Genomic DNA, 16,744 nt, shown 5'->3' with positions numbered 1-16,744 from the left:
AGGTCCAAAGGACGCACTCTCCTGGCTCTACTTTCTTGATGGTATGAGGTCCCCCTGTCTCTCTGCTCTCCTTTTTTGTATCTCAAAAGAGATTAGTTTAAGACACAATATAATCTTGTAGATCTAATCAATATAACTGCTGCTAATCCATCTCATTAACATTGTAGTGATAGAATTTACAACACATAGGAAAATCACATCAGATGATGAAATGGTGGACAATCATACAATACTGAGAATCATGGCCTGGCCAAATTGATACACATATTTTTTGGGGACACAATTCAATCCATGACACTGTGTGACTATGCGCAAATTACTTAATCTTTCTGAGCCTTCATTTCATTAAAGGGAAAATACCTTTAAAGATTGTACCTATCTCACAGTGGTGTTGGGGAAATAAAGTTAAATTAGAGTCTGCCCAGCTTGTAGTAAGCACTCAATAACTGTTTGCTATTAGTAGTATTTTACCAGGCAGGGAATGGGCTAGGGTGTGCTTGGGCTTAGTGGTATTATGGTGCATTGTTTCCATCCGATGTAACCCAAGGGGAGCTACAGGTAGAGCCTGCCCTCTCCTCTCTAGTTGTTTCACATTTGCTTTCTTTGTTGCCCATTTGCAATATAAGCTGGGTTGTTTGGGTGGAGTCTTAACGATGGGAGTAAGTGGATGGAAACAAATCCTTATGTAATAACTATATAATCTTAGGCTGAGGAAAGACTTGAATAATGGAGGGAAGACGTGGTATGTATTTTGTGAACAGCTATGTGGTTTGCCTGGAGCCCAGTTCACCAAGGTCCCTTTTTTATGAGTCTGTATTTTCCAAGAAGTCTCCCCTTTACGGATTTGGTTTCCCAAAAAGGGCTTCAAAGAAAAATAGAAGCATATTCTCGTCCACTGAACAATATGTTTCTTATTGTAAATGAGTAAACTTACCTTCCGGTTTGTCAGTGTCTCGAGCATTTAGTTGGTGTTGAGTCAGTCCCCCAGGGTCTCATCACCCCAGAGGGAGCTGATAAAATCGAATTCCTGAATGTGCATAGCTGGGGACTAGGCCTTGGACCTTTGGTGGTCTGTCAGAGGTACAGACGTGAGAGGCCAAGTAGGAAACAAAAAGTGCCTACCTTTTCTCTGGCTGAACCCTGAACATCTGGTGGGTTTGGGCAGAGCCCAGCACTTAGAGGAGTACCTGGTTGGTACAAACCGTTACTGTTCTCAGCTGCTAACTCAAAGGTTGGTGGTTTCAGTCTACCCAGTGGCGCCTTGTAATAAAGCCCTGGCATTCCACTTCTGAAAAATCAGCCATTGAAAACCCTATGGAGCACAGTTTTACTCCACGCACATGGGGTCAGCATGAGTTGGAATTAACTTGACAGCAACTGGTTTGGTTTTTTTGGCATGTAGATAAAGCTAAATAAATATTTCTTCTTTTTATTGTTTAAATAATATTTTATTGTGTTTTTGGTGAACGTTTACATGGCAGTTTAGGTTCCCATTCAACAATTTTACACAGATTATTCAGTGACATTGGTTATATTCTTCACAATGCATGAACATTCTCAATATTTCTGTTTTGGTTTAATCTAATTTCCCTGCCCCCTTACATTTCTCATCTTAGTTTTGAGGTAATTGTTGACCATTTGGTCTCATATGGATGATTTTTTTAAAGGAGCACAGTATTCATGGGTGACTATTTTATGAGCCAATCTGTTATTTAGCTAAAAGGTGACCTCAGGGACTAGTATAGACTCAAGGTTTAAAGACTATCTCAGGGCACTAGTCTCAGGGAGTCCTCCAGCCTCAACAGGTCCAGTAAGTCTGTTTTTTGTTTTTTAAGGGATTTGAGATTTTGTTCCACATTTTCCTTTCATTCTATCATTGTGGCCCTGATTAGAACGGTCAGTCATGGTAGCCAAACACCATCTAGTTCTCCTGAACTCGGGGTAGATGAGGCCATGGTTTGTGTAGACTTTTAGTGCTGTAGACTAGTTTCTTCTTTGAGTCTTTGATTTCCTTCTTTCTCTTTTGCTTCGGATGAATAGAGACCTATAGTTGTATCTTATATGGCTGCTTGCAAGCTTTTAAGACCCCAGACACTACTCACCAAACTGAAATGTAGAACATAACTTTATGAACTATATTATGCCAATTGACAGAGATGTCCCATGAGACTATAGTCCTAATCCTTCAGACCCAGGAGACCAATCTTGCAAGGTGTCTTGTTATGTCTAAGAAGTATCCATAATTCTGCTCCCTATATGCTTTATTGTTGTTGTTGTCGTTGTTAGGTGCCGTAGAGTCTGTTCCGACTCATAGCGACCCTAAGCACAATAGAATGAGACACTGTCCGGTCCTGCACCATCCTTACAATCGTTGTTATGCTTGAGCTCATTGTTGCATTGATAATTACTGGTGATTGGAATGCGAATGCTTTATTATATGTATGAATAATATGTGCTTGCAGTCACATTCATGTATATACCTATATATATGGAAGCCCTGGTGTATACTAGTTAAGAGCTACGGCTGCTAGCCAAAAGTTCGGCACTTTGAATCCACCAGGTGCTCCTTGGAAACTATGCGGCAGTTCTACTCTGCCCTGTAGGGTCGCTATGAGTCGGAATCGACTTGATGGCAACAGATTTGTTTGTTTTTTTTTTGTGTGTGTCTGTCTGTCTATCTATCTATCTGTATATGTATATATGAATAAGGAAGATTGAAGAAGAATTGATGCCTTTGAATTGTGGCGTTGGCAAGGAATATTGAATATACCATGGACTGCCAAAAGAACAAACAAATCTGTCTTGGAAAAAGTACAGCCTGAATGTTCCTTAAAAGCAAGGATGGCAAGCCTACATCTCATATACTTTGGCCATATTATCAGGAGAGATTTGTCACTGGAAAAAGACATCATGTTTGGTAAAGTAGAGGGCCAGTGAAAAAGACAAAGACCCTCAACAAGATGGATTGACACAGTGGCTGCAACAATCAGCTCAAGCATAACAATAATTATAAGGATGGCACAGGACTGGGCAGTGTTTCATTCTGTTGTACACAGGGTTGCTGTGAGTCGGAACTGACTTGATGGCATGTAACAACAGCAACATATATATGTATGTGTATGTGTATATATATGTATATATACACACATATATAAAAAAAACCAGGAACCAAACCTGTTGCTGTTGTGTTGGTTCTGATTCATAGCGACCCTATACGACAGAGTAGAGCTGCCCTTTTAGTTAGCTGCCACACTCTTAACCACTGCTCACATATGTATACCTATACACATATATGCCTACATACATACATATATACCTGCACATATATTTTTTGGTTGTTTCTGCTGTTGTTTCGAAATTATATATGCCATAGCAATTACCACATTTTAGTGACATTGTTTACCTTTGTCAAGCTGTGCAGGCTTCACCTTCATTAGGTGTTACCTTTCCCATCACCAAAAATAACAAATGCCTATTATCTAATTTTTTTTTTTTATTATCTAGAGAGTGAAAACCCGTTTTCTTCCACCCTCCCCCCATCCCTAGTAAGCACTAATGAACATTGTTCACTATATATTTTTCTGTTCACGTCATCTCATAAAAATGAGAACATATAATAGTTGTTTTTTTGTACATACAATTTTTGTTTTTTTGTGATTGACTTATTTTGCTCAACATAATGTTCTCCAGTTTCATCCAAGTTCTAAGATGTTTTGGGAATTTATTTTTCTATATTGCTGAGTAGTGTTCCATTGTATATATGCATCACATCTTACCCTTTTGTCTGTTGATGGGCCCTTAGGTTGTTTCCATCTTTTTGCTATTATGAATGGTGCTGCGAAGAACATAGGTGTGCACATGTCTGTTCGTTCCACTTCTATTAGATTCCTTCAATAAATGCTTCTTGAATGACTGGAGGAATGAGTACTTGGTGCTGGTGATATAATGGGCTGTGGACTGGGGCAGGAGGCAGTGTACCTTTGAAACGGGGGCCTGCATTCTGGCCTTTTGCCCATTTACTATGTGTCTTTGGGCAGATTCCTTGGCTGAGCCTTAGGTGCCTTACCTGTGCAATGAAAACAAAACCTCTCTCCACTGAAGGCAGAAGGTGAGGCTGAATGCCCTTTGGGTGTCTCTTCCAGTGCTAAGACTTATACCCTACCAAGGTTATCCCAACAAGGGCTAGAGGTATTGTGGTGCAGTGTTTCCACCAGATGGAACCCAAGGGGAGCTATAGGTAGATTCTGCCCTCTCCTGCCCTCTAATTGTTTTGTGTTTGCTTTCTTTCTTGCCCATTCAAATGTAAACTGGGTTGCTTGGGTAGAGTCTTAAAGGTAGGAATAAGTGGGTGGAAAGAATTCTTATGTAATATCTACTATGCCTACCACAATACTGAACATATAAAAGGTGCTCAATAAATGCTTGTTAAATTGCATTGAATATTGTTGCCTACCAATCAACTAATTCAAATCGCATTTGTATTCTAAAGACATTATTTGCCCCATCTATAGAATAGGAATGTAAAGGTAAGCAAGACAAACAAAATCAAATTGGTTACTTTGAGAACAGAGGATGTGTTTTACGAGCTATTAGTTATGTTCTAGAGTTGCAGTCATTTAATAATGGCTCATGTTTGTTTATTCTAAGGTGTTTTATTATTTTGAAATTACTACTCCTCGCCCCAAATTTATGAGACAGAAAATTGAAACACTGATTTCATTTAAAACTTCAGGCCCTCACAGCTCCATTTGCAAGCGTTAGAGGGTATTAATATGGCTAAGTTGTCTCTCATGTAATTTGCATAAGTGCTGCTTACATCTTTGTTCCACTCTTTCTTCAGTGGGACATTCATTTCTTTTCTGAACCTGATGTGAGAATCTATTAAATTAGCCCATAAATGAGCAGCCTGCTTGTCTATGTGTAAGATTCTGAAGACTTTCATTTTAGATATACAAAAGCAAATCAAGACATGCACACAAAAACACCTCGTTTCTAATTGTTTGTAGCTTTCTAGAATATCGTTAAGGTTGCGTTCCACTCATATGCCTCTCTTCCTGAATGCATAGGCTAACAACACAGTCTGGAAATAATTCCTCTGCATAAACTGATAACTGGTCAGGAACTCAACTTGCTCCCCTGGGTCATGTGTGGCCTTCCTACATAAAGAAAACCCTGTTAATTCACTGTCTATATCAGAGCAGGTATGCTGGGGGCCTGCAGACATGCCTTATTTCACCTGTAGTGTTTTTAAATGGTTTTAAAATTTGTTGCCAACTTAAAACACAATAGGAGAGATCTCATAAAAATGTGGATTTCAGGCTTCTCTTGAAAAATCATAATATCTGCCAATAATACCATATCCCATTCCCTCAGGGCAGCAATCATGAGCTGGGCAATGCTTGTTCTCTTTAGACAGGGCATGTGCATACCTGTCTACTGCAATCCCCACCTTTCCTACCTCACTCACCTAGATGCCCACCCTATAAGAATTTGCATTTTGTGATAATTTTCTCAATAGTTTTCCAACCATGCTCTTGTAGCCTCAGCTTTGCTTTCTCCCACTGGACTCCTGAAGGTGAAGCACTCCAGAGTTGGCCTTCTGCTTAATGAATTAACTTCTTTGGGAAGCAGTGAAAACCCTTCTTCAAGGCCCTCACACATCTCATGAAAATTACTTGAATTCTTTAAAATTGTAAAGCTAGTTCAGAGGGAAGGAGGGAGGGAAGGATGAATAGGTGGAGCACAGGACATTTTAAGGCCAGTGAAGCTGCAGCGTGTGATACTGTAATGGGGGACCCATGACATTATGTATTTGTCAAAGCCCATAGAACACAGAGTGAACCATATGTGAACTATGGACTGTAGTTAGTAATAATGTATTAATATTGCTTCAATATTTAACAATATTGGTTATCAGTTGTACATATTGGTTCTTCAAATGTACCACACTAATGCAAGATGACAATAATAGGAGAAATTGTGCTCAGGAGGGTGAGGAGGTATGTGAGAACTCTGTACGTCCTTGTGTAATTTTTCTGTAAACCTAAAACTTCTCTAAAAAGTAAAGTATACTAAAAAAAAGAAAATACTGTGGGATTTTCAAAATTTAGTATCACTTTAGGAAAAATATCTGGAAGTAACATTTTGTGATTGATTCAATCCTGAATTTAGTTGTGAAAAGTCCCTGTCTGACTAGAAATTTGCAATGTATTTGATTTTCTTGATCTGAACAAGGCTTGTTCATCTTGATTTGGTGTGCTATGTATGCTGTGAGAACCTTTTTCTTGCAGATATTGATAAATGGGATATATGAAAATACTTTAGATTTTATTTCTGAATTTTCAGGTTTCAGTAAGGTCAGAAAAATGTGATTTTTCAGTGTGTTAAATGGAAAAGTCAAAATAGAGTTTTTGTTCTTCATTTTGAGCAATTAATATTTTTGATTTGTTTTTAATTGATAACATCATCCTAAATATATCATTATCTGACGTAGGCATATGACAATTCAATTTTATTATTATGTAAACAAAATTTTGATGTCAACTTGGAATTTTGGATATTTAGGTAGGCATTGGGCTAGAATTTGTATTTCTAATATCTATTTAGCATTTTGAATTAATGAAGTTGTGGACTTACAACCTTTTTGAGATTAAGAGTGCAAATAACATTGCACAGAAAACATTTAAACTCCTTAAGAAAATAGTTTTTGGGTACTTACAGAAATTCAGAAGTATGAATTTACAAACAATTTGACATGCAAATAACGAGTCTATTCCCTTCATTAACGCTGGACCCCTCGTGGACCCTCATGTTTACTCTTCTCCTGTGAAACATTCGATTTAAAGCCTAGCTCCAGTTTTAGTGTTTAAAAGTTTTAAGATTGCATTTCTTTAAAAGTGTTTTACAACCTAGACTTTTAAACTAATACCACCAACCTTCACCTGAAATACTGGATTCTTGTCATACTTACTATTTTCAATGTGCTTGCAGTTTTCAAATCCGCCAGGCGCTCCTTGGAAACTCTATGGGGCAGTTCTACTCTGTCCTATAGGGTCACTATGAGTCGGAATCGACTCAACGGCACTGGGTTCTGGGTGCAGTTTTATGAGAACATGCCAGCCTCAATTTGTGTGGGAACATTTTTCATTTCAAATTGGCTGAACTATGGAATCATATTTCAAGGACCAATCCTGTCTCTTGATGTGTATCTATTGTCTCTTGATAAAGAACTACCTCTTATATGGACCTATGTATTTACTTATTTTAAAACGAATACATTTACACTTTAAGAAATATGGGGGAAATTTCTTAAAGATACTGATAAATGGCTTGTTTCAAGGTTCTTGTCTCATATAAGAGCACTGTAGTTTAGATTGTTCGTTTCTGCCTTCTTCATCCCCCTAAAGGTACTGTTTGTGACTATATGATAGGAGTCCACGGGTGGTGCAAATGATTAACGTGCTCAGCTGCTAACCTAAGGGTTAGAGGTTTGAATCCAGTCAACCACCTCGGAAGAAAGACCTGATGATTTGCTTTTGAAAAATCAGCCATTGAAAAACCTATGGAACACAGTTTTATTTATTTAGGGGTCACCATGAGTTGGAATTGACTCAATGGCAACTGGATTTTTAATGAAGATAGAAAAAAGTTGACAAATGGAAAAAGTCTGTGAAAGGCAGAGTCAATGTGATGCAATTGATAATTAAAATAAGATGAGAAGTGAGGGAGAGACAGTACTCAGGAATAAGTCCTGGTTTTTGCATCTAGCTCTTTGGTGGATGGTGATGGCATTTATTCTGAATTGGGAAAACCTAGGAGCATGTTAGGGGTGTATCTTGGCAATGAGGTTGGTAGATCAAAGTTCTGTTCTGGACATGTTAAGTTGAAGATGCCAGTTCGACCTCCAAGTGGGGTGTTAAGACCAATTGGATATATGGACCTGCCGAGACATCAAAACTAGAGAAAGAGATTTGGGTGTCATCAGCATGCAGGTGGCACTAGATGAGCTGACCTAGGGTTGGGGCATAGACAGGAAAAGAGGCTCCAAGGATGGGCCCTGGAGGAGTGAGGAATGATCAGTGAGGAGCCAGTGGTTACCAGTTTGAGTGCTCTTGGAAAGTGACTTTTGTCTTTCCTCCTATTAGCCTCATTTTGGACTCATGCCTTGGATTTCTTGGATTCTTTTTTTTTAATTAGAAATTAAAAAAAAATTATACAGAGCAAACGAGTTTCTCATTAAGCAATTAATACACATATTGCTTCTTGACATTGTTTGCCCACCCCATGACATGTTGATACTCTCCCCTTCTTGATGTTAGATTCCCCATTACCAGCTTTCCTGTCTACCCCTGCCTTCTCGTCCTTGTCCCCGGGCTGGTGTACCCATTTAGTCTCGTTTTGTCTCATGGGCCTGTCTAATCTTTGGCTGAAGGGTGAACCTCAGGAGTGACTTCATTACTGAGCTAAAAGAGTGTCTGGGGGCCATACTCTCAGGGTTTTTCCAGTCTCTGTCAGACCAGTGAGTCTGGCCTTTTTTTTTTTTTTCTTGTGAATTAGGATTTTGTTCTGCATTTTTCTCTAGCTCTGTCTGGGACCCTGTGTTGTGATCCCTGTCAGGGCAGTCGGTGATGGTAGCCGGCAGCATCTAGTTGTGCTGAACGCAGTCTGGTGGAGGCTGTGATAGTTTTGGCCCATTAGTCCTTTGGACTAATCTTTCTCTTGTGTCTTTGGTTTTCTTCTTTCTCCCTTGCTCCTGATGGGCTGAGACCAGTGGAGTATCTTAGATGGCTGCTCACAGGCTTTTAAGACCCCAGATGCTACTCACCAAAATAGAATGTAGAACATTTTCTTTATAAACTGTTATGCCAGTTGAGCTAGGTGTACCCCCAGATGTTGGATTCTTTTTCAAATATATGTTTTAGATGAATTTGCTGCCCTGAGGCTCTTGCTCACACGACCACTGGTCTTGTTTTTTAACAGTCAGTGACAAACTCTCCAGGTTTGCGCTACACTGAGGGGTTTCCTGGGATACGGACTTTTGGTGGTAAAAATGGAATAGTCCCAGGCAAACTGGAACAAGTGATCATTCTAAGAGGGAAGCTTTGGCAAGATTTATTTATTTCATTTCACTGACTTTATGCAAGGTGACTTGTTTGAGAGAGTGTTATTTGTTGTTATAATGATTGTCTTTGAAATGTTTATGTATTTTTTTCTAGAAAATGTCTAGAAATGGATGCTTCCACCATGAGATATACCAAATAATGAAAAGCAAGTCTGAGGTACTTTTTAGTTCTATTAGCCCCTACTTGGTTTAATTTTAACAGAGTATTTTCTTGGCTTGAATTTGTGTTATTAGTAATTTCATGCACTTCGGGGTGTATATTTTGATTAATTATCTCCCCAATGAATCCAAGCATTTGCTTCAGTTAATTGAACCCTTTAATGAACCCACTAACAATATTCTTGGCATTGTATAAAATACAAAATTGGTCTCTATTCGATGGGTTTTAGCTGGTCCAAACTTAACAGATATCCAAAATCTAAACACAGGACTAAGTTGGTTTATGTTTTATGGCCTTATTCTGGGCCCTTCACTTCTTCAGCTCCAGTAACTAGGGTTCCTGCATCATTGTCCAGAACACTTGTTATTTGTGCATATCTCACTGGCCTGCTCAGTTCTTTAGCCCAGCTGCCCACCACAGCCAGTTCTGCCTCCCTCGCTCCATCTGCCACCCTCTGTTTCTTTTATCCTCCTCAGTGACTTCCTGGACTGGGCAGGAGGAAGAATTGGACACGTTTCCAGCTCTGTCTGACCAGTGTACCACCCCCGTATCACATGACATGGGTGTACTTCGTACTCAACCAAACATATGTTACTGCTAAGGCCAAAACAGCCCAAAAAGTCAGGGTTAATTCCTAATGATAAATCCCACGAGGAGAAACATTGCTCATTTATAGGAGTTGGTGAGGTCGCCATCACATACTTGAAATACTAACAATTGTTGATTTTGAGGTGTTAATAGCCCATTGCCGTTGAGTTCACTCCAACTCATAGTGACCCTACAGGACAGAGTAGATCTGCTCCATAAGGTTTCTAAGGAGTACCTGGTGGATTTGAACTGCCAACCTTTTGGTTAGCAGCAAAGTGCAAAATAGGGTAGTAAAAATAGCATGGCATATGGAGGCCAAAACCAAAAAAACCAAACCCAGTGCTGTCGAGTCGAGTCGACTCCGACTCATAGAAACCCTATGGGACAGAGTAGAACTGCCCCAAAGAGTTTCCAAGGAGCTCTTGGTGGATTCGAACTGCCAACCCTTTGGTTAGCAGCTATAATGCTTAACCATTATGCCACCAGGGTTTCCCATATGGAGGCAGATGTGTTTAAATCCTGGCCCTATCATTTGTTGTTGGAGAGGACTTGGACAACTCACTGACCTTTTCTGGTTTTCAGTTTCCTTGTTTATAAAGTGAGTAGAATATCTATCTTACAGAGCTGATGTGAGGCGCATGTAAGATGATATACAAAGCCTTATTGTTATCTTTTAGTTGCCTTTTAAATTGAGATGATTTTCTATAAACAAAGCTGCAGAGCTCTTTGTGTTCTTCGTAGAATTTAAAAGTAATAACTCTGTGGCCAATGTTGGGATTATTAGCTACTCTAAGTGTTACCGAAGTTTTGTATTTCAAGAGTGACTCTTTTGGGGTGTGATTGATAATTTTGGTTGGCCTTCAGGATATTGATTTTCATCATCAAGGGGGTGGTGGAATGTCCATCAAGAGAAACTTCGTAGATAATCAAATAAGCGGACTTACTTAAACATGACTGCTTCAGGAATGTGACTGCAGTTGATTTACTTTGATCGTTTCTTGATCTTCTGGGCCCATCTATTTTATCTTTAGGAATACTTAAAGTACTTAGGGGCAGGCCTTGTTTCTTTTCATTAACTATCACATCAGTTAGTATTTGGCTGCTGAGAACCAAGCTGAATTCAGTTACTCAAAAGTGTAAGGATTTATTATTTTTTCTTCCAAAAAATAGCTGACAGTAGTCATTCCAAGGAAGGTATGGTTGCACCTTGGTCATCAGGGGCCCAGAACCCTTCTAGTTTTTCTGGTCTACCATGTTTAGTGCGTGTTTCTGCTCTCAGAATAGCCTTATAATCCGAGGTGTAACTGGAGGTTGAGCCATCACATCTGCGCAGAAAGGTGGAAGGTAGGCAAAGGGGCACGCCTCTTAGCTGAGTCAACCCTCGTAAAGGTCTTTACTCAGAGCCCTACCTAATAACTTTTTTTTAATTTTTATTTCACTATCCACAGTTATCAGTAAGGAAGTCTGGGGAAATTTTTTTTTTTTTTTTTAAAGCTGGGCACATTGCTACCCAGTAATATAAACAGGAGAGAATAGATATCATGTTGGCAGCTACCAGTCTCTGCCTCAACTCCTTAGAACAGTCCTTCCCTATTACCTGCAATAGTTCTTTAAATCATGGAAATTTAGTGAAGTCATTCATTTATACAACAAATAGTGAGTTTTTTGTGTGCCTGTTAAATGCCAGGCAATGTGTGAAGCTCTGAGGATAGAGTAATGAGTAAGACAGATATAGTTCCTGCTCTCCTGGAGTTATAGTCCAGTGGAGGAGTAGAAACGCATGAATTAAAGAAGCACATAAACACATGAAAAATTCCCAATTGTGTTAACAAGGGGATAATTCAGAGGTACAATGAGAGGAACTGTCTTGATCTGGAGTTAGAGAAAGCTCTTGACTCCGTGGATAAGTTGGGATTTGATGAATCGGTAGGAAATAACTAGTTGAAGGGGCTGTGTAGATAAATAGCATTCCAGGAATGCTAGGCATTTCAGGAAGAGAGACTAGTAGGCAGTCAGTGGTGGGAGAAATGTGGAAAAAGGCCATGGTGGTAGACTGGTTAAGCACTCAGCTGCTAGCCGAAAGGTTGGTGGTTCGAACCCACCAGCAGCTCTGAGGAGAAAGATGCGGCAGTCTGCTGCCATGAAGATCTACAGCCTTGTAGACCCTATGGGGCAGTTTTACTCTTTTCTATAGGGTTGCTATGATTTGTAATCAACCCAATCCTATATGTGATTTGAGCCTGTGGAGCAAGAGGAAGCACGTTATGAAATGAGACTTAGAGAAGTAGGCAGGGACCAGCCACATGTGGATGTGTTAGGCAAATTGAGAACTTTAGTCTTCCTCCCAAAAGCAATGGGAAGCCGCTGAGTTTTAAGATGGGGGTGAAGGTTCAGGACATGTAAAATGATCGTATTTGCTCTTTGGAAAGATTGCTCTGATAGAGAATGGACTGGATTAGAGAACGTTTGAATAATGGCAGCCAGAGCAGACAGGAGTCCAGGCAAGAGCTGATTGTGGCTTAGTCCAGGGTGATGGTGATTGTGGGTTTAGAGAGAAGTGACACAGATTCAGGAGGACAAACATAATTCTTAGAGCTACTGGGTTCCCAGCCAGTAATGTACCCCAAGCTTAGCCACCAACAGTCTGTCAGTAGAGACCTGTATGTTGCTATGATGCTGAACAAGCTCCCAGACTAAGACATACTATGAAGAAAGGCCTGGTGATCCACTTCTGAAAAATCAGCCAGTGTGGATCACGATGGTCTGACCCCATTGTGCGTGGGGTCGCCATGAGTTGGGGCTGACTTGATACCAGTTAATAGTAACGACAATAATGTAACAGCTAAATTCTAATCTTTGATACCAGCAATAATAGATAATGTCCAAATGAAAAAAGGAAATAAGAAATAGCAATGAAGCATTTAGTATTACTATGTGGAGGTTACTATCATAGGAAATGACTAAAAAGAGTTGAGAATGGTTACTCGTGGGGGATAGGACTGGGAGGTGGGAAGGGTAAGGTAATAGGAATTTATTTTTTCATTTTAGACTTAGAATGCTATTTGATTTTTTAAAACAACACACATGTGTTAGCTTGATAAAAAAAAAGATGAATAAAGATAAAAAGAATAAAGGGACATTTTAGTCCTTTGTTGGATCACCCAGTTGGAATCTAAGCACATATACATGAAAGTTCATTGCCCTGTCCACAGAGGTACTTCACAGTTATTTTATATTCATGACTGCAGCCCTCAAGCTTTGGTTAGTTATGGAAAGGCTTATAAGACATTCAAGAGTGGTTCACGTATTACCAAAGTCAAAATCACGCTGAGCCTTTTAGAAATACTGGTTTGCTATTCATGGATCATCTTGATTGAGGAAAAATGTCTTTGTTGGCTTGGATTTGTAGATTTAAGTAGACAGTTTCAGAGTTTTAGGGCTGGTTACCATTTTAGGGTAACGACAATCAGCTTTACGAACTCGTGTGGGGAGGACGCTGAGGTTATTTTTCTCTTTGATGTGTGTTGCCTTCTGTAGTTATGTTTTTGTTCCTTATCCACCAAAAGAAACTCCCCCAAAACCAAACCTGTTGCTGTCGAGTTGATTCCGACTCATAGCGACCCTATAGGACAGGGTAGAACTGCCCCATAGGGTTTCCAACGAGTGGTTGGTGGTTTCGAACAGCTGACCTTTTTTGATTAGCAGCCAATTGCTGTTAATAAATACAAGGAGTGAAATAAAGGACTTTTCTTTTGCCCTTTTGGAAGTAGACTGAGTTGTTTACAATCTCAGTTGTAATTCTTGTTTTTGTTCTGAGCTTGCTGTTCCATTATTCCCCCATAGACTGATGAGTGATTAGAATCAAAGCCGTGGTAAGAATGGTCTGGGCCAAGCATTGAGAGGCAAGCAAACACAAATTTGCAGATCTATTACAAATGCACCTTGCTGGGAGGCAGAGTTCAATTTCTTATTGCCAGGAAGTCTTCTGAAGTGGGTAAACTTCTATTTAGCCATTTGTTATCTTGAAAACGCCCTCCTCTCATTATTCTTAAAGCTGGTGATTTCTTTACTGGTGCCCCTAGCATGAAGAAAAACAACTATTCTAGCAATGACTGTGGAAATATTAATTTTAAATATGAAACAAGGCATAGGGATGTTTGCCTGTGGGGCAGTTATGGAGGTTCCATATTTAGATGGTTTGGAATGGGAGGGAGACGTGGATATTCCACATCTGCTTTAGTTAGAGAGGGATTTTGGGAGAAGCTGCAATTTGAAGACAGCCAGCAATTTTTATCAGTTTTGGCAGGGACAGAGTGTTCATGTGTCAATCATATTTCCAAAGAGAACTTTACTACTCAATTGCTGGTCTAAAGTTTGAAAAAAATTCAGCATCAAGAGAAGATCTCTTAGGGAGAAATACTGATGCCATTTTATTCCTTTTTGCAGTCTTAGAGGCAGAAAACGAAGCAGCTAAATCAGCTATGTGACAGCACTAGTGAGTATCTTCATGGAGGTGTTTGGTTATGAAGCTAGATTTAGGAAGCCAATTTAAATCCAACACTTAACTCTGCTCCTTGTATCCTGTGGTTGTTACAAGGCAAAGCAAAAGGTAAGGATCATACTAGTGGACTATCGGCCCTTGCTGACTTCCCCTAGCACTAGTAGACCAAATTGCTGCCCCCAGGGTTGGGCCAGCAGCTGGTCGGTTCCACTGATGTTGTCAGGTGCCTATGGAGTCAGCACCGACTAATAGTGATTTTACATACAACAGAACTAAATGTTGCCCCGTCCTGCACCATTCTCATGATGGTGGCTTTGTCTGAGTCCATCGTTTTGGCTATTGTATCAGTTCATTTCATTGAGGGTTTCCTTTGTTTTTTCTGGCCCTCTATTTTACCAGCTGGGTTCAGTTAGGCTTGGCATTATGCAGGTACCAGCAGCGCCTGGTTGAGTGTTTCTCCAGTGTAAGTAAAGGGCTTGCCTCTGGGCTTTTTAATTTATTTTTATGCTTATCAAATAGTGTTCTTTTTTCTTTTTTTTGATAAAAAGAATCATTTTATTATAAAATACCAGCATGCTGCCTTGCATAATGTGTGTGCATAATACTTTGGCTGCCTGACTGACTGACTGACTGAATGAATGGGAGAATTAATAGGAAAGAAAAAGAATTGCTGATTTGGAAGCAGAGAAGGAGAGGAGATGGGTAGAGGGAAACAATGGGATTTTACCATCTCATTATCTGAAAGCTCCTCAATGTTAAATCAATAGTAGGAGTAAATGGGCTAAGCTATTTCTAAGTCCAGAAACTGTGCCATGGCAGTCTTGTTTTCATCAGTGTGATACCAGCCATATTAAGAAGCCATTTTCTGTATAAGAGGGCTTTGTTGAGACAGTGAAAATCAAATGATTCATTAAAGACGTTAACCTAAAGAACAATGTGTTACTGTGTTTGATTTCTAAGCAGACCCAGTTGTTCGTTGGTCATATTGTGTTAGTGTGACTTGTTGACATTGTGATAAATAGTACATTTTGTAACATTATTGAAAACACGAATATTTGTGCCACCTTTTTTGTGTGTGTGACAATAAGGGGAGAATCACCAAGAAAAGGGGTCATAAAAGAGCCCTTCTCATTGCTTCAATTCTTAAGGAAGTGGTTCTCAAACCTGGGCAACAACAGCTACCTGGGCTCCACCTCCAGAGATTTAGATTCTGAAGATAATGAGGTATTTAACAAATACCTCAGGCGATTATGATGCAGAAAAAAAGAAACAAAAAACTCCTCCAAACCTTCTCCAGCATCAAAATGTGTCCCATGTCTCAAGCCCTTAGGCTTCTGCATGCTCTTAGAAGCTTCGCTTTACTGCTTAGTGAGTGGGCTGGAGACCTCGAGCTGCTGGAGCCCCTCAAAGCCCCTGATTAGGCATGGAAAACACCAGTCCCAAGGTCATCTTGCTTTCGCAGTTTCTGTGGGAGTCCCAAGCCCTCCATCCCTACCATGCCAAGTGTTCACAGAATTTTAGCTTCTCCCAGAGATTCCCCAGGGGCCATGCTTTTGTTTGAGAGCCTGCCTTCTGAGGAAATTGAGACTCCCAAGGCTTGCCCTTTTACTGGTTGGAAACACCTACTAAATTCCCTCTCCCCACTTAGCCTCTGACAAGCATGGTTTAATCCAGCTGGGTTGAGGACCCCTGAAGTTCCATGACCAGCCCTAATAGGAATAGAACAGTAATATGCCCAGGAGCCAAGCATTAAAATCCACAGTGAAATATTTGGCTTGCCTCCCTTTACAGCTGAAAGAATGTAGTGTGACATGGTACATTGTTTTTGGCTAATTCTGCGGGGAAGTCTTGAAATGAATGGTTATAGGAAGCTGTAAAGATGAACCTAGAATTAGGCTACAAAGGTCGATCGAGGGTGTTTAAATAAAGGCGTTTGCTTGGGATTGTACAGAATAATGGAACTCTTAAGTGAGAAGTCAAAATAGCAAACACTGCTGGCTGCCAACAGCACATGGTGACATTAGTTTTTCATATGAAGTTACCGGAAGGGAGATGAATTATGTTTTTTCAGATTTTTTTTAAAGAAGGTGGGTGGCAGGAGGGTTCTATCATTATTAAAAAATGTTGGGAAGTGCAATGAAATGGCTATGTGTTTGCAATCAGGTTTTTCCTATTATTTGACAAGGTATGAATAATTGGAGGCAGAAGAATCATAGTCCTGCCTCATTCCTGTGGCATGTCAGTGGATGTGCTGTGTAATATTTGGGAATGTTTGCCATTATGCTGTATCTTAATTTCTCGCTTCCTTAAATATAATTTAATGCCTCATGGCACGATGGGATTTCCTTAAATGTTGGCAGATTGCTTTGTATGT

The sequence above is a fragment of the Loxodonta africana genome, chromosome 14, assembly GCF_030014295.1.
Source record: "Loxodonta africana isolate mLoxAfr1 chromosome 14, mLoxAfr1.hap2, whole genome shotgun sequence".
NCBI lineage: Eukaryota > Metazoa > Chordata > Mammalia > Proboscidea > Elephantidae > Loxodonta > Loxodonta africana.
The sequence above is the reverse complement of the archived record's forward strand: the minus strand, read 5'-3'. Positions refer to the sequence as shown.